This window comes from Mirounga angustirostris, unplaced genomic scaffold, assembly GCF_029215605.1.
Source record: "Mirounga angustirostris isolate CCGP_5_RB_7025 unplaced genomic scaffold, mMirAng1.0.hap1 SCAF_8, whole genome shotgun sequence".
In the NCBI taxonomy this organism is placed as follows: Eukaryota; Metazoa; Chordata; class Mammalia; order Carnivora; family Phocidae; genus Mirounga; species Mirounga angustirostris.
The window spans coordinates 52,279,638-52,303,464 of NW_026991716.1; the positions used below are offsets into that span (position 1 = coordinate 52,279,638).

At 38.0% G+C, this 23,827-nt stretch overlaps 1 protein-coding gene across 4 annotated transcripts in view; it reads left to right on the top strand.

Moving 5' to 3' along the window:
• Positions 1-23,827, top strand: part of PRIM2 (DNA primase subunit 2) — a 329,039-nt gene that overhangs the window by 164,032 nt on the left and 141,180 nt on the right. The gene's annotated exons all lie outside the window — the stretch shown is intronic.

A 23,827-nucleotide genomic window follows, 5' to 3' on the forward strand; every position in this document is an offset into this window, starting at 1 on the left:
TGTCTTTGGGACAGGAGGTGTTGTTGGTGTTACACCATCATTAATCACTGAGACTTGGTATTTCATCTAACAAAAGTACCTTTGTTGTGAGGCGAACTATTTATTTTCTTTGAAATGTAGTTACATAACTTGAAATGAAATATGAGCCAGTTTTGGTCTAAACTAAAGAAAGGCACGGAGAAGGTAATTTAATTGTGATGTAGAAGTAGTAAAAAAATAAAGTGCCCTGAGGTTGGTGCTAAAGTGATTAAGATACTAAGTAGTTCTGATGTCATTAAAATAGTACTGGGCCTTGGGGCGCCTGGGTGGCTCAGTTGGTTAAGCGTCTTCGGCTCAGGTCATGATCCCAGGGTCCTGGGATTGAGCCCCACATTGGGCTCTCTGCTCAGTGGGGAGTCTGCTTCTCCCTCTCCCTCTCCCTCTCCTACTCCCCCTGCTTGTGTTCCTGCTCTCGCTGTCTCTCTCTCTCAAATAAATAAAATCTTAAAAAAATAAAAAAAAATAGTACTGGACCTTGTATCATTTTATTCACTGATTTAATAGTACCTTATGCTATTTCAAATACTTGATCCTATGGTTGCTGCTTACTATTAATAGTTAAAATCTGTTTATTTCATTCTGCTTGTTCACAAATATTATTTTGACTTTGCTTGAGCTTCATAGATTTAAAAGCTTTCCAACATGGAAAATTAAAATCATGCTCTTCACTTGGATGATTGCACAAAATCTTTTTATAGCAGATTCTAAAACCCGATGCATGATAGTATTTACACAGATGTTCAGAAAGTAAATAATAGAGATAGGGATTGTTGTAGGGATTATGCTGTCGTTAGCTGTTGTAGTTGCTGTCTGTTCCCCTGAGAAGGTGTAGATGTTGGTGTCAGTTGAAAACTGGAATGAGAAGAAACTCACGTGGTTTCTTGTCACACTCAGAATAAAAAAATCCCAACTTCTAACCTGTCCAGTTTCATTTTGTAAAACTGCTGTTGCCTTTTTCCCCTAGCTATACCTCCCCCTCCCTTGTTTCAGGGACTTTGTATTTGTTCTCCTTCACTATGGATCACTCCTTTCCCAGTTTTTTGTGGTCCCTTGAACACTTGAACTTTAGGCCCTTAGCATTTGTTTTTCCCTTTTCCTAGAATGTTTCTCCGCCAGATATTTATGCGGTTTGTGTTCTCACTTTATTCAGGTCTCTCTCCTCAAATGTCATCTTCTAAGACTTTCTAAGAGAAAATTTTCCTGTCTAAAATAAGAGCCTTGCTCTCTCACATCTTCCTCATCATTCCCTTCTCCTTATGTTGTTTTCATTCTAGCACTTAATCGTACCTGATATTAAATTTCATATTTATTTATTGTCCCCATCACTGTAGGGCAGGGATTTTGTCTTGCTTACTTTTCTTCTTTTTTTTTTTTAAAGATTTTATTTATTTATTTGAGAGAGAGAGAGAGAGAGAATGAGAGAGAGAACATGAGAGGGGGGAGGGTCAGAGGGAGAAGCAGACTCCCTGCCGAGCAGGGAGCCCGATGTGGGGCTCGATCCCGGGACTCCAGGATCGTGACCTGAGCTGAAGGCAGTCGTTTAACCAGCTGAGCCACCCAGGCGCCCCTGTCTTGCTTACTTTTCTATCCATAGCATCTAGAACAGTAACTATCAAGGAGGAGGGACTCAAGTAGGTTTTGATGAATGGATGAATACTTGCCTCATTAAGTTGAAAAGACAAGTTACTATGAAGCTCGAATTGTGGAGATAGTATTTGAGTGGTAGGTTAGCTATATGAGGTGATTAGTAGAGGGATTAAATATCCACAGTTGGGGTTCAGAATCTGTAACCATGTGACATAAGCTGGGGAATCATGGTTTCACAGACTTCTGGACACGGTGGTTAGTTTAGGACATCTTTCCCTGAACTGAACTCATGGGCAGAGTACTTGGCTCTATTCTCTGAGGCCCTGCCATTCCTTTGTTTACTGAAGCTCCTCCTTAGATCCTGTGAGCTGCTTCAGCCTGGGCTCCTTCTAACACTTGTTATTTTCCCCCTTGGGTGATTAAAGGTTTGTACCTGTTCATGTCAGGAAGAGCTCTGCCTCATAAGGGTGGGCAGAGACAGCTCATGTGAATTAGTTCAGATGTTTGTAGCTGCTAGCGTTAGATCTGAGTGGATATTGGTGTGTGGAAAGGGCTGATGAATGTAGTCCTGCCAGTTTTTTTGTTTGTTTTTGCTTTGTTTTGTTTTATGTTAGGTCTATAAGACAGAAGATAGGAACAAAATTAACATCTACATTTTGAAAACTCTTAGGTTATAGGAAATAGGAATGTTGGTAGTGATTCCACACATTTTGGCTAGAGAATTATTCGTCTGTTCATTTATTCAGTAGGTATTTAATGAATGCTTACTGTGTGTAGGACATTTTACTTACATGCAGAGGTTAATTAGCTCATTTGACAGAGTCATTTATTGAGTGAAACTATGCTGCGCTTTATGGGGGCAGGGATGAACAAGCCCCGGCCTCTGCCCTAAAGGAGGTTGCCGTCTAGGGGGGGGGGGGCGACAAGCAAACAGGTGTGTGCCTAGCAGTGTAGAAGTGTGTGCTGTAGGGACACCCGAGGAAGTCATTAGCTCTAAGGTTAAGAGATGGGACAGAGAGGAGAAGTTTCCTGGAAGGTTCTTAAGGAATGGAAAAGATAAATAGGTGTTTGCCAGAGAGGGGCATGGGTGTAGAAGAACTGGAATTCCAGAGAGCATAGGTGTTTAGCTATTGCATCAATGGGAAAAGCTGCATTTCAGAATGGCTGGAGTATATAGCCCAAGAGGAGAGAAGTTAGATGAGAGATGGGACTGAAGAAAAGGCAGAAAGAGGTAGACCAGGCTAAGGGGATGGGACTGTATTTAAAGCAGTGAGGAGTCACTTAGAAGATTTATCTCAGGGAATAACAAAGCAGATTTGTGTTTTGGCAGGATCAAAGTAGAGTGAGTACCAGCTGGACGACAAGGCAGGAAAACCACAGAGAGCAGATATCTGAAGCCTCATGTTCTTAGACACAGAATCATCCTAAGGGAAAGAAGATAATCAAGAGACCTTGTCGGAGCAGAGGCTTTAGATTCAGCTTCAAGATGGCCCTGGGCACATGGACAGATTCCTGATGTGTCTAGTACACATGACATGTTCAACTTCATCAATAGTTGTACTATGTTCATAACTCAGCCAGTCATATTTCACATTAAATGACAAACTTAGGCATTAGAAATGAGATTTGGGAAACTGCTAGATGATCACCATTGACCAGTATTTATTGTGAAACAGCTTGGTCTTTTGAGATGGATATCTGGGGAAAGTAGATTGATACTGAGTAGACACTTGACAAATATTTCTTATTTGGTTAGTTATTTACATAAAAGTTACTGGAGGGGTGCCTGGGTGGTACAGTCAGTTAAATATCTGGCTCTTGGTTTCTGCTCAGGTCGTGATCTTGGGGTTGTGGGATTGAGCCCCGCGTCAGGCTCTACACTGAGCACTGAGTCAGCTTGGGATTCTCGCTCCCTCTGCCCCTCCCCCTGCCTGTGCATGCTCTTTCTCTCTCTCTCTCTGTCAAGTAAATAAGTCTTTAAAAAAAAAAAAAGTTACTGGAGCCACAATCTCCCCGCCCCCCCCACCCCCGAGTAGTATACATTTGATTTCTTCTAGTGTGAAGCATAAGGATTTTGTTCATATTCCAAAAATAAAGCAGTTTGGAAAAACTTGTGTGCTGCCTGGCAAATGCATTTAATGTTTATTTTTGGTGACTTTTATTTAGCCCTTGGATTTTTACAGTCACCGTCACATCAGAAAAACAATTTAAAAGATCACTAGTCAAGTTCTAACAATTCCCTTAGAAAGTTACAACAAAGAAATGTCTTCTAATAAGCTTGTTTAATATTAAATTTTAATTGGAACAAGCACTCAACTTGGTTTTGAATCAGTGTCTTCAAGTCTACCCTCTTCTATGAAATATTCATGTAGTAAAGATGGACAAAAAGGTGGAAACTAACATAAAAGAGACCTACATCTAATGTGTGTGTCAAGGTGTCTATATGTGTATTTGTATATATGAATCTATTTATATTGTTTTATAAAGAATTGTCTACTTTTGGGATAATGTAAAAATCTAGCAGTGTATATCACGGTGGGGGCTTAGTTTATTTGATCAATGAAATTTGGAACCTAAAGTCATTATTTCTGTGGTACTACAAATACTGTATTTAGAGATAATGAGAAGCAGACACATTCACTGACTTGTGGAGGTGGCATTTTACTAAAAACCATATAGTAATATATATGTATTATATATTAAAATATACATGTTAATATATAATAAATATAAAAATATATTAAAATATTGCACATATATATTAAAATATAATATTTTAAAAGAAACATGTTTGGATCCATTGGGAATGGGAGGAATTTGGAGAAGTCAGTCAGTAAATATACTCTTAGGCTAACTGCTTCAAGAGTACATATATTAATGCTGAGGGAAGCTCAGGCAATTTATTTAAAATCATGGAAGTAGTAGTAATGGTGATGGTGGTAGTTTGAGTAGCGGTTAGGTAGTAGCAGCCGGGAGCTCTTAACACACCACCCAAGTGTGGCACAGTACCTATTTGCTGAATAAATAATTGAAAGCATATTATGTCTGTAAGTCTCTTTTCATTTACTGTGTTTAGTTCTTAGAGTAGCCATGTAAAATAAGAACTAGTCCCGTCAATTTACAGATGAAGAAATTGAGGCACTGACGAACTGACTACTTCAAGGTCATACAGCTAGTACGGGCTAGGCTTTGAACCTGGGCATGTCTGACTTTAAGCTCAGGTTGACATCCTTCAATTCTGTGTTCTTTCTACCTGATTTCTCACTTCCATTTTCAGTCATGCATATATTAAAATCCGGGTGTATAACCCTGGATACAGTCAGAGCATATATAGTATTGATTTTGTATTGTAGGTTGTTAGAAAGGAGAATCCCAGTAGAATGAATGGCCAGTAACGATGTGGTGTTTCTTGGTGGTGTTGGTTGGAATCCCAGTAGATCAGAATTTCCAGAATCATTGCTTTGGCAGCATTTCCTGTGCCCCTTATCATCTGCAATGTAATGTGAACCAGGAGTAGTAGTCCTAGGAATACTCCAGAGTTTATACAGTGAGGTTTCAAAGCTGTTGCTTTTTTAACATTAGAAACTGTCATTAGTTCCAAAGTAGAATGTAGGTTAAACAGTCACTAGGAATTTCATTGAAAAATCTGTGGTTCTGAGAATGTTTTTGTACATGTTGAGCAAGTGACACCTGTTACCACCTCCAGGGGACGAGTCCCACTTTGTGGAGGATAGCAAAGGACATGACAGTGTCTGTTACCAGGAACAGCAGTCCTAGGATATCAGCCCACTGTGTGGTTTGCAGGTGTTGAGGTCACCAAAAAAGACACAACTCACACAAACATTGGATAGAGGAACACTTTATTCACATAGAGAAGAGGCAGAACAAGATCGTTCTCAATAGTAGACACTGGTTCTCCGTGGCCAGGAGATCTTGCTCTGCAGCCTGTCAGGTCCCGAGAGATGGTCTATGCTCCCCTTTCAGTGCTGCAGGTGAAGAACTCCATTCCCTCACTCCCTGGAATAGAGATAGCAGTGGAGTTGGCTATGTGCCACATGACACACAGGCTTAAGCAAAACAAAGAAATACACATCAGACCCAGAACAGGGGAAGATATTCCCATACTGAGAAATATGACCAGCACAGGCTGTGAGAGCTCTTTATCTCTTTGTAAGGAAGAGTTCTGAGCCCAAGACACATTCTTCTGTGGCTACTCAAGGGCAACAAGCTGTAAGTGACTGTTTCCCTAACAATACTTAGGTTGGACCACAAACACTTCACGAGAGTTCCACTCTGTTTAAGAATGCTTTTTTTTTTTTTAAGATTTATTTATTAATTTGAGAGAGAGAGCCTGAGCATGTGCACTGGGGGGACGGGCAGAGGGAGGGGGAGAGGGGGAGAAACAGACTTCCTGCTGAGTGGGGAACCTGACACAACAAGGGGCTCTATCTCATGACCCTGAGATCATAACCTAAGCTGAAACCAAGAGTTGGATGCTTAACTGACTGGGCCACCCCAGCACCCCAAGAATTATTCTTAATTGTTGGTGTTAGTCCAACAATTGGATTTGAAGTTTGTTTGTATTTTTAAGTCTGTGTATGGCATTTTAAAAGTTAGATTATTCAGAAAAAAACTGTTAGGTTGTTGATACTCACTGTTATTAATTAATAATCAGTTACTTATGGGTAATTCTATTTTCTGATATTTTACTATTTTACTAAACTGTAGCTGTCCCTTTGCTGAGTTATTTGGGATTCTGTCAAGATAGAGTTAATGTGGGCAGTTGGCTCCTTTCCCTAAAGCTAACCATGGAGAAATGGCAGACGTTAGAGGAAAGCACGGATCTGAGGAAAGAACTAAAATCAGTAAGAAAACCTCCAGGGGTGATTGAGGCTGTTGTGAATTGGTGTGCATGAGTAGGTGGTTAGCTTAGGATATAGGGTGGCTTGAGGAATCAAGAGAAAATACGTTGTTTTAAGGTTTTTTCCTTTTAAGTTTTGTTTTTGAGTTGACTTTCTCCAGTTGCCTTGAAATGATAATTGCCTGTCCCTCTGCTACAGAAATTGATATCAGTAGGATCCTTTCAGGGCAGGACAAAGCCCTGCTGGGGTGAGGAGCTGATGAAAACCGATACAAGCTCACCAGCAAACCCAGGGCACTCAGTCCTCCTAGGGCTTGCAGAGTATACCCTATGGAGATTGCCTTCTCCCTGTCTGCTGCTTTTAAGAGCTTAAAGGCCGATCCCTTCCAAAGGAGTTGCCTTGCAGTAGGCCGAGACAGAAGTGGTCAAGAGTGGTTATTTGGTGCCTGTGGCTCATCTTCATCTTTTTCAAATTCACCAGGAGGGATAATAGTAGGACTTGGGTTTTGGTCTTTTTTCACACGTTTCTAGATCCTCTAACTCTTATCCTTTGGTGAATATGACCTCATAGGCCGTAAATAGACATACGAAGAGTATAACCACTGCTGAAAACACAAAAAGATAAACTGAATAGTATGCTCCTCATGAAGCAGAATCATTAGAACAGAAGGGTAATTTAAAATAAACATAATAAATATACTCGGCAATAAAAGAGGATAGTAGTAGTATTAAGAAGGAACTAGAAGTCCTAAAAAGGACAAGGTGGAAATATTAGATATGACAAATATAGTAGTTGAAGTAAAGAACTTAATAAGTCAGATAAAGAACATGAATCCAAGTGACAAATGCATTGATGAACTTGAAGATCGTGTTGAGGAAATCCTCCAAAGGTAAAGGAAAAGTAGAGATGGAAAGTACTGAGAAGGCTAAGAAATATGGAGGAGAGGCATAGTAATGTCAGCATTCAAATATAGGGTTTTCAGGAGGTAGAAGAGAAATTGGAGGAGAGAAAAATATTCAAAGAAATATTGATGGTAAATTACTCAGAATTAAGAAAGAACAAAGACTTCAGATTGAAAGGGCTAATAGAAAACCAAGGAAGAAAGATAAGAAAAACCTAAAGATAAAAAATATGGCACATCTTGATTGACAAACGAAATTTAAGGATACCATAGCCAAAGAAATCTAAAAACTTTCGGAGCAAAAGAATAGATTATGTACACATTAACATGAATCAGACCGAGTTACCTTTTCTCTGTTATTCTGCATATTTGAGGTTAGGGAAATCATTTGTATAATATGTAATTCAGAACTTGGAAAGTAAATTCATTCATTCATATTTCATTTGATAAAGTACTTCTCATTGTAATAAGGGACATATTTTCTTTATAACCTTCTTGAAAAAAAGATTTAGGGTGGCTGGTCACAATATGTAATTTTATGATTTTGTATAAATATTTGGGAAAAGTTGCTGTCATTTTCATTAAAGTCCTATCTCTCCTTTTTGGGGGGGGGTTGTTCAATTTGATCTCATATTAGGGCACATGCGTTTTAGAAATGTGTTTTTGCAGCCATAGATATAAAATGGATAATTTTCTATTTCTAGTAATTGGATATGACACAGCTGATTTTCAGTTGCTCTTCTTTGTACTCTTAGATTTTAATGATTTAAATTGGCTGTTATTACTGCTTGTGTACCAGAAAGAAGTCATATTCATCTTTGGCTCAGAAATCCTCTGTCCAGTAGAAATATAATGTGAACCACATATGTAATTTTAAAATTTCTGGTATCTACATAAAAAATGTTTTAAAAGGTTTCACTGTATTATATTTAACCAATATATATGAAATATTATGTCAATATGTAATTATTATACATACTTTGGGGTGCCTGGGTGGCTCAGATGGTTAAGCATCTGCCTTCGGCTCAGGTCATGATCTCAGGGATCTCAATCCTGGGATTGAACCCTGTGTCTGGCTCCCTGCTCAGCAGGGAGTCTGCTTCTCCCTCTCCCCCTGCTCATGCATGTGCTCTCTCTTCCTCTCTCTCAAATAAATAAATAAATAAGATCTTTAAAAAATACATACTTACTTTTTAACAAGGTATACATTCTCTTCTCCATACTAGGTCTTTGAAATTTGGTGTGTATTTTACAGCATATCTCAATTTAACCACATTTCAAGAATTCAATACCATATGTAGCTAATTGCTACCATATTGTCAGTGCATCCCTGAAGCAAATGATGGTTCAGTGTTCTAATTGTTGGGTGGCTTAAGAGCTTTTTGTAAGACCTCAGTTGTAGTAAGGGGTATTAGAACTGAATGCTCTTGTAGCAAGTGATATATTTATATCCATTAATTGTAGCTAATCATAAAATGGAGCACTCAGACTGGAAGACATTATTTGATTGCTGTAGTTTTCAAAGTAGAAATTATGTTAAAACCCATAAATCTATAGAATATTCTGGCTGGTTTTACAGTTTTATATTGTAAGTCCAGATGTTTCTATCTGGTTGTCTAACAGGCAGTTCAAGCTTAACATGGACAACACTGAGCCTCTGATCTTTCCTTCCATAATTGCTCCTGCTCATATTAATGAATAGTATTTCTGTTCTTTCCTGGCACAGGGGCCAAAAATTCTTTCTTTGACTTCCAGCTAGAACATTGGTGAAAAGTCACAGGATGCTGTTCCAAATGTCCAGTTGTCTCAAGTCTTTAGTTCCCCATATTTTTACTATGATGTGTCTATAATGAAAAAAGTCTGCTGAGTACTTTTAGGTAATATTAATGTCCCTTTTTAAAAAAATCTCAGTGGAAATTTGGGACAAATGTATGTTTTTCAGTAGTTGCCTTTAAAATTCTGTCAGCTGTCTGAAAGTTCACATGCCAGCACTGTTGAAACATCTTGGTAGGACTGATTTTAGTTCATGCTGACATTCATTTACATTTGCTTAACATGAACAAGCTGAGGGGGCAAAATAAGTCAGGCACAGAGCAGAACAGGAAAAACCAAGCTTTGCATTTTGTGTACTGTCCTTTTCCAGGAGATCTTGTGGCCCTTTGTCTAAAGCATTTTATTAGAGAAAGTAAACTTTAAGAAGTGTAAGATGCAGATCTCTCCCTCTCCCAATTTTATAACTGTTGATGATTTTTTACCTGCAACAAAATGCATTTTTATGTCAAGATTGGCTGCTTCAAAATAATACTGATTTGGGCCTTTGTGTAGTAAGATCTTTTGGAACTAACATTGCCTATGGGTGTTGTTCCCTTTCTCTTTTCCTACGATATGTAATAAAACATGAAGATGTCAGATATAAAGGATGGCTGTTGCTCAGACTTGTCCTTTGCTTGTCTGGTTATCCATCAAACACTATCAGCCCGATTGTGCCAGAAAGTATGAAATAATGTCATTGGAAAGCAATCAGTCAAATGTATGTTAAGGTCTTTTAAAAGTCTCAACTAGCTGTTCTGATATCAAAGGATGTTTTACAAATATGATATACTAAAATGAGTACTCTTAGGAAATGTATCTTTAAACGTGCTTACTTTATCCCCTCTCTTGATTTCATACCTTGATGCTTTGAGTCAGATGGGAAAGGTGCACTTAATAGTATGTCATGGTGGTCTAGAACCCACACACCCTTGATAGCTTGCAGGAAAATATTAGCTAGGGTCCATTCCATCACTGAAATGGCAGTTCATAATTTTGGGCAGTCAGAACGATAGCAGTTGTTCTAATAGCCATATTATTTAAAACAAAACAAAAACAACCTTCTCTATCTAAGCAAGCAGGTAAGGATTCTTTCAGTTTTTAGACTAGCATCTCTTCTTTACCATAGACTCTGGTAATTATCTCCAACCTTAAAAATAATAGAAGAGGTCATAACCTGAAAGGAAATAGTAAGAAAAATATGTTTTTCTTAGAAAAATGGAATTTTTGCATGGAGTTTAAATTTACTAGGTGATTTAGATTAACAATGAAATGATTTCTTTTATATTAATAAATTAAATTCAGGGGCTTGGGCCTATGTTCTTAAGGGGATTGTATGTTATTTGAAATAAGAAATGAGAAGACATCAGTGATCCAGGTTGTTACTTATGATGATTCCTAATCTTGAAAAAAAAAATAAAAGGAAGAAAGAATAGGACTTGGGGTACCCTGCTATGTTTGTTGAAACGTTTCAAAATACATTTATTTCATATTCCTTCTTACTTCCTCAGTTGTATTAATGAGCTTTGTCTCTAAATTTATGATGAATTAAAAACCATTTTGAAAATGCATCTGATAGAGTGCTGAGGTGAAAAGTCCAGTTGTCATTGTTTAAATGCCCTTACCACAGTAAAGACATTATACTTTTCTATTTCCATTTCATAATTAGAGGTTGTTACTGATGTTTATGTCCTAGTAATGGAAATTATTTATTTTTCCTGTTCTGATTTGTTTTAAATATAATCAGAAGTTCTATAATTAATCACAAGACTCTAATTTTGTGTAATTGAAAGCTGGTCAAGTATTTTAAGGAGCTCCTCTCAGGAGTGCTTAAATATAAAAATTATTAGAGGAACAAAATTATATAATGGCTTTATTTTTGAAGGAAAACTGTAGGACTACTTAATGAATGTAGAAAATAGCTTAAATTTCGACTAAGTTGAATGAATCCAAAAATAGTACAGTAACTCATTTCAGGTTAGAGAAATAAACTATGAGTGAGATGTGAAGGCACACTAGGCTGTTTTACACATAACTAAAAACATTTTCTGTATCTGCAAAGGCAGAGTCTTTATTAAGGAAGAAATCAAGGTGCTCTAAGACAGCAGTGAAAATTAAGTCATAGAGGAAAGGAAAAGTAGCTGAAGTACTAAGCAAATGAATACTTGCTGCAGCATCTGTTAACATAAACATTAGAGGTATGTTGTTAGCCATCTGGGACTACCATCCTTGAACTATACGTTTGGATCAGTGGCTTGAAGTTCAGCTGTGGAAGGAAATGAAGTCTTATGTATCCTTGTTGATCAGTTGTTTTTAATGACCTGAGACCCTCCAGTTCTTCAAGTGCATTCCCAAGGACTGTATTTTGTCATCCAACAGATGACTGTTACTGATGCTTTAATAGAAATCCTGTCCACCCCCTTCACTCCATTCCCTATTGCTCTGTCTCTACTTCCAAGTGTTAATAAAAAGTCCACATCAAGGGAAAAAACATTGTTGTAGAAAAATGTAGAAAATGTGTGAAAATTTACACATACATATTTTTCACTTTGGTAATAAATATAATTGTGGATCTTTTGATACTAGTTTTAGATTACTTAATAAATTTAACCATGTAAATGTAGTACAGAATAAATTATGTTTAAAGTTTCCAACATTAGAAGTGGCACATTGTTTAGTAATATTTAGAATGGAGATAAGATTGCCACTGTAATGTGTAGCTTATGTCTGACATTTATACCAGGAAATAAGACTCAGCAGGAAGGTAAAGAATCATGGGATGTACTACTTAAAGAAGATGAATAACATGCACTATGAAAGCCACTATTCTGTCTGGGCAATCTTTTAAACATTTACTGGAAGCCTATAGATGCGTTGGCAATTTCAGTGCACATAGTTGAGTTTGTGTGCGTATTTAGGAAGCTTTATGAAAAATTTCCACATAATACTTTGCTCAGGAGTCATGGTTACAAATAACCAACAGAAAAGGAACAGTTTGGTTCTGGAAAACTCAGATAAGTATATTTCTTGCATTAAATAGGAAATTGACAAATGTAAACTTAGGTAAATATGGTATAGATGTTTTGGGAGACAAAAATGATGAATGAAACTATGATAATGAATAAGGAGCTTTAGAACTTCAGTTACTGCCTCAGAAATTTATTAAATGAATGAGAAGTCCAGGAATTTAAATGATTTTTAGAGTCTTTGCATATAAAGATTTATGGCTGAACAAATGTCAGTTCTGGCTCTGTGTAATTGTGGTAGTTGTACAAAAGGACACAGGCTATGGCCAGTGAAATCTAGCAAGGTACAGAATCATTTCAGCCAACTCCCCAGTCCCAAATGTAGCACTGGAGATTTCTTTCAGGGAGACTATAAGGAGTAGAAATATGGTAGCATGTATTTTAAAGCTATAGGATGGCCAAATATTTAGGACTGGCTATATTAGGGAATGTGTAAGATATATATAGGACAGCAATGGCACTGTTTTACTCAATGGTAAAATAAACAACTTTATAGTAAAACCAAGAAGGACAGGTTCTAGAATCAAATGCAAATTCTGGGTAAGATAAATACATGAGGCTAAATGGTGCTTTAGGGCATAAGGGTCATCTGTTCCCTCTGCTTGGATGTTCCAGGTCTCCTTTGGCTGAACAGTCTGTGAAGCCCTGGGGTGCCCTGGGGATAATAGCACTTTTAGGAATCTTGTGAGGACTAGAGTCTATATAGAACTCCCACTAAAATGCCCTGCATGTAGTAAAAACGTGAGGAATGTTGGCTGTGTTTCTGCTGCCCTCATTCCTACTCCACAAGAGCAGTCCTTTAAGAAGACAACCGAAAGTTTGACAATTCGTTATCTCTTGGGTGCCACCATGAAAAACAAAATGTGTTGAATTCCACTTGCCAGATCTTTGTTTTGCTTATGAGAAGTCTAACTGTGGAACTGCTTGCTATAGTAGCTTAAGAATTTTGAACCAAAATTATTGGAGTAGTCTAGAAGTAAAATGACTTTATGGGTGTTTTACTTTATGGAAAAAAATCCAGTGATCCATGTACATTTATCACTGCACATCTCTTAATCCCTTTTTTTCCCTTGCTCAAGCAATTGTTTTACATTTCTAAATGATGTAAAGCATCAGTAAGGTGCTTAGGTTAGCCTCTGAATAACAAGCTTCTTTTCACTCCATAGGTTTCATGATCAAAAATCAGCACTGGGATGTCTGCTTTCACTATTCCCAGGTTTACTCTCTCAGTTCTTCATATCATCCAGACCCCTGAACTGGAAATATCTTGTTAACTCTGCACTGTTTAATATTCTTTGGAAATTAAACTACTTGGGCATGTTTAGAGCTCAAATGAAATCTATGCGTTTTGCTTGACAAGGTTGTTCGTTGGTTTTTAGAGCCTACATACTGAAAATCATGTCTGAGGCTAGCTGATAGAGAAATTTTCATGTACTCAAGCACTGTACTGATGAAACCAACTCTGTTGTGAAGATCAAGTGAGATAATATGTGTACGCGCCCAGTGACAACCAGAAAGTGCTGTGGGCATGTAAGTACTAGAGTGTTAGGACTAGTGGTGAACAGCATCTCAGGCAGCCAAGGGGGAACATGAAACGGGGGGACAAATTTGGTTCCAGAAGCAAGGGGGATTCTCACAGTTTGGGATTTGTAATTGGGATCCCTTGCTATTATAAGAAAATGAAGTTCAGAAAGACACAGGATTTTCCATTGTTAAAATCAATGAAGTTAAAAGAGCAGCTGCTTGTAAAAGTTAATTTTACTTGACATCTGCCTTGGCCCCAGTAATAAAAGTGATAGTTCTGTTGAACAACCTGTTCTCTCTAGAGCTCTATTTTTTTGTTACTGCGAGGTCTCTCTTTAAAGAAACTGTTGCCTTTTGATTTCAAAAATTATTTTCTCAACGTATAAATTTCGTGTCTCTTAGAACATATGCATAAGCATAATATATGCATCTTCAACTTAGTAGAAAAGTGTTAGTATTCTAGAGTTTGAGTTCCTCATTTTCAACCGATTGAGTCACCTTTGTTTTCGAAATGTCTTGTGTGAAGTAAGGTGCAGTAGGAGCCATCTCAAATCTTTTATGAAATGAGATTGTAAAGACATTTTGAAAAGCATTCCCACTTGTTCTTAACTTAAAAAGACACCTATTTGAAACGTGTGTCCACACAAAAACCTGCACATGGATGTTTATAGCAGCTTTATTGTTAATTGCCAAAAGTTGGAAGCAACCCAGATGTCCTTCGGGTGGTGAATGGAAAAGTAAACTGGGGGTACATCCAGATGATGGGATGCTAAAAAGAATGATCTATCAAACGCAGAAAAGACTTGGAGGAACCTTAAATACGTATTGCTGAGTGAAAGAAGCCAATCTGAAGAGGCTACATACTGTATGATTCCAACTATGTGATATTGTTGGGGAGGAAGAATTTTCTTTCCCTTTGGGTGCTTCTGACATGAGACAGATTAACAGGAGAAAATCCAAGTTAATACCATATGTATGGGGAATCCACACAGACACGGAAATTCCAAAGACAGTGCGGCAACATACTGCTTATATGAGCTAAGGAGATGGTTATGGTTTGAGGATACAAAGGGGAGAAAACCATTAACAGGAAGGTGAGGAGATGCTTGAAAAACAAAGGTTGCCCTGTTAGTTTCTTGCGTAAAGAGGAATCTCTGTTAATAGCTCTCTTTCTAGTACAAGCAGGCGGTTGAAGGGGAAGTAAAGAGCCTTTCCTGAATCTGCTGGGTTTTGATTGTTGTTAACTCAAAATAATGTTCATGTCCAAGTGACCCATCCGGGAGAGGCCTGCCTTTGGCCCCTGTAATGTTCCAGCAAAGGCAAAACTGTGGAGAGAGTACAGTAGAAAGATCAGTGCTTGCTAGGAATTGGGGATGGGGGAAGGAAGGGATGAATGGGTGGAGCATGGAGGATTTGGGGGGCAGGGAAACTGTTCTGTCTGCTACTACAGTGGTAGATACATGTGTTAAACATTTGTCCAAACCCATAGAATGTGCAGCACCAAGAGTGAACCGTAATGTAAACTATGGATTTTGGGTGATAATGATGTGTCTGTGAATTCGTCAGTTGTAGTAACTGTGTCACTTTCATGGGGGAGGCTATACATGTGAGTATACGGGAAATCTCTGTACCTTCCTCTCAGTTTCGCTGTGACCCTAAAACTGCTCTAAAAAATAAAGTCTACTCAAAGAACACCTGAATTTGATCTCTTTGCCATTTGTACATGTACATAAATGTCACTGCCCTAATATCACTGGAAGAGAGTACTCTTCTGCCTCTTTGAGTAGAACAAGATTAAACGAAAGGAAAGGTCTAACTTGTGCTGATACCCATCTTGGAATTCTTTTAAGGTACAACTTTGATATTAGTGCATATTGTCATTCCTCTTGAGTTTTATAAGGAAGCTGAAATGAGTTGTAGAGGGTAAAAACGCCAGAGAACAAAATTGAGCAATATTTTCCAAGTGAGCATTGTTTTCTTGTCATTTTTATGTGTTTTAATTTAGCCAGCGTTGGGTGAGTAATTCAGAAAGAAGGGATTTATTATTTTAAAACGAAGCCACTGTCTTGTTCCTCGTTTTCAACTGATTGAGTCACCTTTGTTTTCGAAATGTCTGTTGATTCTTTAAGAACCATTCACTGTATTTACTTATGTAGTTCACCTGCTTGTGTGTTCTTGTTCCTTCCCTTCATGCCCGCCATTTGGAGGAGGAGATCATGATTTTTTTCCCCCTTTCTGTGGGCCCTTTTACAAATTCTGCTTCAGAGCAGCAGCGGGCTGACAGCAGTCTCCTTTTTAAGAGCAATAGCTTCACAACCAGGAGGCAGAGTGCTTTCCTTTGGGAACGTTTTCTTTTACAAATTGTAATTCATTTATTCCAGGTGTTTAATGAAAGAGTTAAAGGATCTGTTGGTTGTATTGTCTCTCTCTCTCTCCCCCCACCTTCCCTCTCTCATGAATCTGTAATTGCTTAGAATCAGTGTTATAAACTTTTAAGTCTGTTGGCAAAATTCCTTATTACTCCCACTAGGGATAGCACATACCAGGCAGATACCTCTAATCTCCCATTCCGTATCCAGAGCAGATGTTGGCATTCAGTCCTCTTCTCTTCCTGGATGCAGCTTGGAATGAACCCTCAACACTGTACTCTGATAACCTACTAGTGAATTGACAGTTGGGCATCCCTGCTTTATGCATAATCCCTGGCCTTTTTTGCCAAGTCCGTGGCTTTACCTGTGACTTATTTGCTGACAACACCTAAATTTATATCTTTAGCACCATATCCTCTCCAGGGCTCTAGATCCGCATGTTCACTTGCCTCTTGGGTATTCAGAAGCACCTTGAATTCAGCATGCCGAAACACACGATTTCCTTTCTTCTTTCCTCTGCTTCCTGTGGCCACTCTGTTGCAATTAATAGAACAATCTACCTACCAGGATATCTTCTATAATTTCTCCTGTTTTAGGCATAAAATTATGTAGAATATACCTCCTTCATGTTTCTCCCATTCATGTCTTCCTTTCTATTACCACTGTTTCTGCCATGATTTGATTCTTCATCTTAGATCCCTGGATCACCCACCTCTAAGCCATTCCTCACAGTGCTAGAAAATCAGTCAGCCTTCCTTCCTTTCCTCTCTTGAACTGTTTCAAACACAAATGTATGCAGAATAAAACAGATACCCATGTACTTACCTCCAGGATCATAATTCTAAAAATTACTCTTTCCAGGCTGACCTAATTTGAGTGGAAATCTAAGAAGAAAATATTTTCTGTGTTTGCCTTACTCTTGAAAAGATATGAGAACCAAGTATGCTTTATATCTAGGTTTTCCATATTTGAGTGGATAATCTTCGGATTGCTATTTGAATTTAAATTTTCTTGCAACCTCACGTCTTTTGAGCTGGGAATGTTTTGAGATTCCCTTTCAAAGTAACTTACCTACAGTTAACAGTAGTATCTTGAAAATTGTGTAACACAGCACTTTCATTTTAGTAGTATTAAATAAATGCCAAAGGATATATATATATTTTTACATCTAAGTGAGCCTTATTTGAATAGAATCATATGTACCCTATTACTTGCTCATTTTCTGTAAATTTTTGAAGCAGTTGCGGTCTTGCCAGTTTTTTTTTTTTTTAATGGACATTCACTGTAGAAGACTGAATTTTGATGTGTGTTTTAAACTTCCACTAATGTTGGAAAAATAGATTTTAGTTGACATTTTTGCTTTATTTGTAGCTATTATTTAATGACCAAAACAAAACAAAACAAAACAAAACCATGCAGAAAGACATAGATTAGAAAGAAGGAACTGTGTCATGATTAGTCTTTTGGTAATGCCTGTGATAGTATACCCATAATTTGAGTTTTGGACTTGTGTTTTTGGGCTACTTGTTTCCTTTGAACCAGGGAGCTGTAGTTTCAATTGCATTGAGTGGTAGGACACTGCTCCTCCTTGTAAAGGGAGGACTGAAGATACTCCAGTCAGCTAGAAATGAAAAGAGAAACATGTGTGGCCCTTCTAGTTGATAGGTCATATTTATTTATGAAAAATTTAGAAATGCAGGACCAAAAGGGTCAGCGTCTAGACTTCTCTAAACCCATGCTTCCATTGGAAACGTTTGAGCGAGGTGAACCTTTCGTCTACTCTGCGGTATTTACTGAGTGCCTACGGTATGCCACACCATATACGGTTTTAAGCAGTGGGGGAAAAGTGGTCATCAGGAGAGAAAAGGTTTCTGCCCTGAGAGTTTATATTCTTTTGGGGAGAGGAAGACACACAAATAAGCAAAGTACAAAGGTAATTTCAGATAGTGATGACTATTGCAAGTTGCCTGACTAACAATACCTGCAGAGAGGTACTGCTTTACCAAGGGTGATTAGGGAAGGCCTCTGGGAGGCCATTACATTTGAGCCAAATTGCAAACGACTTGAAGGAACCTTGAATGCAAAATCTGGGGATCTTCAAGACTGAAAGTGCATGGGTTTGTGCATCTTGAAGAACATTGTCCTGTTTTGAAAAGTGAAGGAAATTAGAGGAGACAGAATCACACTGGGATTGGGCAAAGGCCTCTGACTGTTTATATGCAAAGTATGGTTTGCTTTGGATTGTACTAGGGCAGTGTATTGTGTGGGTCCTGATCTCAGGTGCCAGCACAGGCTCTGCACGTGGGCAGTAGCTAGCTGCTTGTGGTCTGAAGAACCTGGTTTCTGCAGGCAGGGAGTGACAAGGTTGGACCAAGTTTGGACCACATACCTCCAGACTTTCTCTTGGTTTTTGTACCTTTGAATCCATGTGGTATTTATTGGCATTAAAAGGAGACTTCTTAGATGGCAAAATGCCTTATTTTTTTGTAGTTAAAAATAGGGCAAAATGCAAGACAGACTCAGTGATCCTGATCATTAAAATGAGATTTATTTAAGAATCTGTTATTTGTTATGCTTGATTAAAAACCATACAGGCCTTGCATTAATTAATTCATTTTGCTAGATATATTCTTAATAATGAAAGGACATCCCAACCTCTCAGCAATAATAAGAAGTATACTATATGTTATGCCAGCTTTTATTCTGGTTCCCATGAAACAGTCCTAACTCAAACAACCCATTTAGTCTTCACGACGTAAACTGTGATAGATCTTCTTTCCCTTTCATTCTTACATGTCAAGGACACTGCTGTATTTTTTATTAAAAACAACAAACAAAACATGTGCAAACCAAAGTCTATTTAAACTAGACAATTATTCATTTCTTGTTATAGAGGAAAGTTTTTTAATGCCGAAAATCTTGTTATGATAGTGTATTGCTTTTTTGTAAGGCTGACATTTGTGATTTAGTTTTGATTTAGATTTAGTTTTGCTCAAAGCATGAATTTGAAAAGCTTTAAATAAATTAAATACCTGTCCTGCCAATGGTAGGGGTGCAGTGCCCCTCATGGTCCGGTGAGTGTAGTAGGAGCTACTTGGGCTCAGAGAGAAATGATGGAGCCAGCAGTCCCTAAAATGAGGTTTATTTTCTGTTAGCAAAAGGTCAGCAGATGGCTTTAAAGAGCTTTGGAATAGCTTTATAACCTCATCTGCTTACCGTGAAGAGATGCATGCTCTTTTTGAAAATGCTAATTGTTTTAAAAATTGAAAGCAAAACCTTTGGAAAACTCAAAATCTTCCTCAAAATAATTTTACTCAGGCATTGACCAGTGATTGAGGAATTTTTCTTGTCAGTGATTAAGGTGTGAAAATAAGTTACAGAAAATGGGAAGGGGTGAGGCGGGAGTCAAATCATTGAGCGTATGTGTTCCAGAAACTGGAGCTATGGCTCTTGTGTCTTGTGGAGTTGGCAGAAGCTGGACACAGGCATATCTTGTTTTAATGTGCTTCGCAGATATTGTGGTTTTTTTTTTTTTTTTTTTTAACAAGTTGAAGGTTTGTGGGAACCCTGCATCAAAGCCAGTCTATCGGTGCCATTTTTCCAGTAACATTAGCTCACTTTGTGTCTCTGTCACCTTTTGGTAATTCTTATATTTCAAACGTTTTCACTATTACTATATTTGTTATGGTGATCCGTGATCCATGATATTTGACGTTACTATTGTAATTGTTTTGGGGCACCACAAACTGTGCCCAAAGAAGACCTAGACTTCATTGATAAATGTTTTCTGTGTTCTCACTGTTTCACCAACCAGCCATTCCCCCGTGTCTCTCTCCTCTTGGACCTCCCTGTTCCCCAAGACACAACAATATTAAAATGAGGCCAATTAATAATTCTACAATGGTCTCTAAGTGCTTAGATGAAAGGAAGACTCACTTGTCTCTCACTTTAAAGAAATGATGCAGCTTTGTGAGGGGGGCGTGTTAAAATCCGAGATGGGCCTAAAGCTAGGCCTCTTGTGCCAAATGGCCAAGTTGTGAAGGCAAAGGAAAAGTTCTTGAAGGAAATTACAAGTCCTACTCCAGTGAGCACATGAATGATAAGAAAGCCTTAACGCTGTATGGAGAAAGTTTTCATGATCTAGATAGAAGATCAAATCAGCAATAACATTCCCTTAAGCCAAAACTAATCCAGAGCAAAGCTCTAACTCCTCAGTTCTCTGAAGGCTGAGAGAGAGGTGAGGAAGCTGCAGAAGAAAAGTTTGAAGCTAGCAGAGGAGGGTTCATGAGGTTGAAGGAAAGATGCTGTCTGTGTAACGTAAAAGTACAAGGTGAAGCAGCTGGTGCTGATGTAGAAGCTGCGGCAGTTTACCCAGAAGCTCTAGCTAAGAGAATTCCTGAAGGTGCTACAGTAAACAGCAGATTTTCAGGGTGGATGAAACAGCCTTATATTTGAAGAAGATGCCATGGAGGACTTTCATAGCTAGAGAGGAGAAGTCAGTGCCAGGCTTCAAAGCTTCCATGGACAGGCCGACTGTCTTGTTAGGGGCTAATGCAGCTGGTGGCTCTAAGTTGAAGTCAGTGGTCTCTTATCATTTTGAAAATCCTAGGAATAATCCTTGAGAATTATGCTAAATCTGCTTTGCCTGTGCTCTATAAATGGAACAAAAAAGCCTGGATGATAGCACATGTGTATACAGCAGGGTTTACTGAATATTTTAAGCCCACTGTTGAGACCTCCTGCTCAGAAAAAAAAGATTCCTTTCAAAATATCGCTGCTCATTGACAATGCTCCCACTCACCCAAGAGCTCTGGTGGAGATGTACAAGATTAATGTTTTCATGCCTGCTAATACAGTATCTCTTCTACAGTCCGTGGATCAAAGAGTAACTTCAAACTTTCAAGTCTTATTTAGGAAATATGTTTTGTAAGATTTTAGCTGCCATACATAGTGATTCCTCTGATGGATCTGGGAGAATAAATTGAAAACCCTCTGGACAGGATTCACCATTTTGGATGCCATTAAGAACATTTGTAATTCGTGGGAAAAGGTCAAGATATCAACATTAATAGGAGTTTGGGAGAAGTCGATTCCAGCCTGCATGGAGGACTTTAAGGGAACGTTCAAGACTTTGCGGAGGAAGTGCAGATGTGGTGGAAACAGCAAGAGAACTAGGATTAGAAGTGGAACCTGAAGATGAGCCTGAGTTGCTGTGATCTCATGATTCAACTTGAACAAGTGGGGAGTTGCTTCTTAGGGACGAGCACAGAAAGCGATTTCCTGAGATGGAATGTACTCCTGGTAAAGATGGTGGGAAGATTGTTGAAATGACAACAAAGGATTTAGAACATGACATAAACTTAGTTGAGGAAGGAGTGGCAGGGTTTGAGAGGACTGACTCCAGTTTTGAAAGAACTTCTACTGTGGGTACATTTTTTTCAAACAGCATCACATACTACAGAGAAATCGTTTCTGAAAGGAATAGTTAATTGATGTGGCATATTTTTCTTTTGTTATAAGAAATTGCCACAGCCACCTAATACCACCCTGGATCAGGCAGCCGCCATCAACATTGAGGCAAGACCCTCTACCAGAAAGATTATGACTTGCTGAAAGCTCAGAAGATGGTTAGTGTTTTTTAGCAGTAAAGTATTTTTAAATTAAGTATGTACATTTTTTTAGACATAATGCCATTGCGTACCTAATAGGCTACAATATAGTGTAAACATAACTTTTATGTGCACTGGGAAACCAACTAATTTGTTTGACTTGTTTTGTGGTATTTGCTTAGTTATGGTAGTATGGAACTGAACTTGAAGTATCTCCGCAGTGTGCCTGTAATCAGTCCTACTCATCCTATGCTCCTGCGATGTGGCCCAAAAGGATATTTTAGGAGGAAGGCTAATGAAAGAACATGTGTAATAACGTCAGCCTGAGAGCCTAAGGGAATTATTAAATAATTTTGATTAGGGGAATGGTTAACTTTCATTTTGAAAATTTCACTCTGGCCTTGGTGTGGAGAATAAATTAGGGAAGAGGCAAGAGTGGACGCAGAAACAGCAGTGGAGATGTATTAATAGTTGAAGAAAAAAGAAATGAAGGCTAAGATTAAGATGGGGTTGAGTTGGGGCACCTGGGTGGCTCAGTCAGTTGAGCACCCACTCTTGGTTTCAGCTCAGGTCATGATCTCAGGGTTGTGAGATGGAGCCCCCATTGGGCTCTGTGCTCAGCAGGGAGTCTGCTTCCCCCTCCCTTTCCCTCTAACCCTCTCCCCCTTGCTCACTCACGTGCTCTCTCTCTCAAATAAATAAATCTTTAAAAAAAAAAAAGATAGAATTGAGTTGAGAAATCTCTATGGAATAAATAGACATTTAGAAATATTGTTACTGAGGTGTAAAAAAAGGTTTTGTTTGTTTGCTTTCATTTAGAAAAAGACAGTTTGATTAGAAAGCATGCTATATAGATTGACAGAAGTAACTGAAAAAGCCCAGTCTGTCTGCTCCATCTGTTTTCAAAAAATTGACTTTTGAAATATCTAGATAAATTTTCTTTTTAGACCACATTAGCAGATATAGGGTGTATTAAAGTATTAAAGTGTTTTGTTTATAAAACCTTGATAGCATTTTATATGTCATGAAGTACTAGATTTAACATTTCTTAGAGATACTGAGAGTCTTTTGGCTGTGTGCTAAAATTGCAGCAGACTAATTGTCTCATTTTATTTTAAATTAGCTGATAACTGTTGCCTTGTGTTAACTTTTGCCCCAAAGTGGGGATGCCTCTCCATTATTATTAATTAGATATGATTTAATTAAAATGACTTCATAGGGCGCCTGGGTGGCTCAGTTGGTTAAGCGACTGCCTTCGGCTCAGGTCATGATCCTGGAGTCCCGGGATCGAGTCCCGCATCGGGCTCCCTGCTCAGCGGGGGGTCTGCTTCTCCCTCTGACCCTCTTCCCTCTGTTGCTATCTGTCTCTCATTCTCTCTCTCTCAAATAAATAAATAAAATCTTAAAAAAAAAAAATGACTTCATATATGGCATTTTGGTCAACATTTTTTCCTACAAATATAGTATATACTAGAGGTTTTAAAAGTGATAGTTTTATTTTACTTGCATAATACTGAAAATTAGGTGTTATGAATTAAATGTCTTTTTTGTTTCCAGAACATTTTAATTAATGGATGAAATAATTAGAAAGGATACCCTATATAAAACCAAAGGATATTTTTCAGTTTGTTGTTTGCCTTAAAGAAGGTTCTCTTTGGCGAATTGTCAAATAATTGATGGGTAGATTTCAAGAACTATTTTGCCATAATTGTATGCAGAAGAAATCTTTTATTTTTGTTTTGGTGTTTTATTAAGGTTACTTCAAGCTATCTGATTGCTTTGGATGAATGTTTCTTAATTTGGGGAGGTTAAATTGTTATAGCATAAGAGGGCTTTTTCTTAAGTACAGAGAGAAAAGAGATACATATAGAGATATCATTAATATTGCAGTAAAGTATAGCAAAGGCTCACATTTTCATGATACACTGTCAACCTGAGGTATACAATATTTAAGAAAAAGGCTTTGAATCTTATCATTCTCTTTTCTAGATCAGTTTGGGGTCATATGTCAATATTAAATACTTTGAGTTGATTTTGTATGTTTAAAAGATATTTTTGGTTTCTTATAGTAATGTCAAAATGAAGGGAATGCATGGTTGTG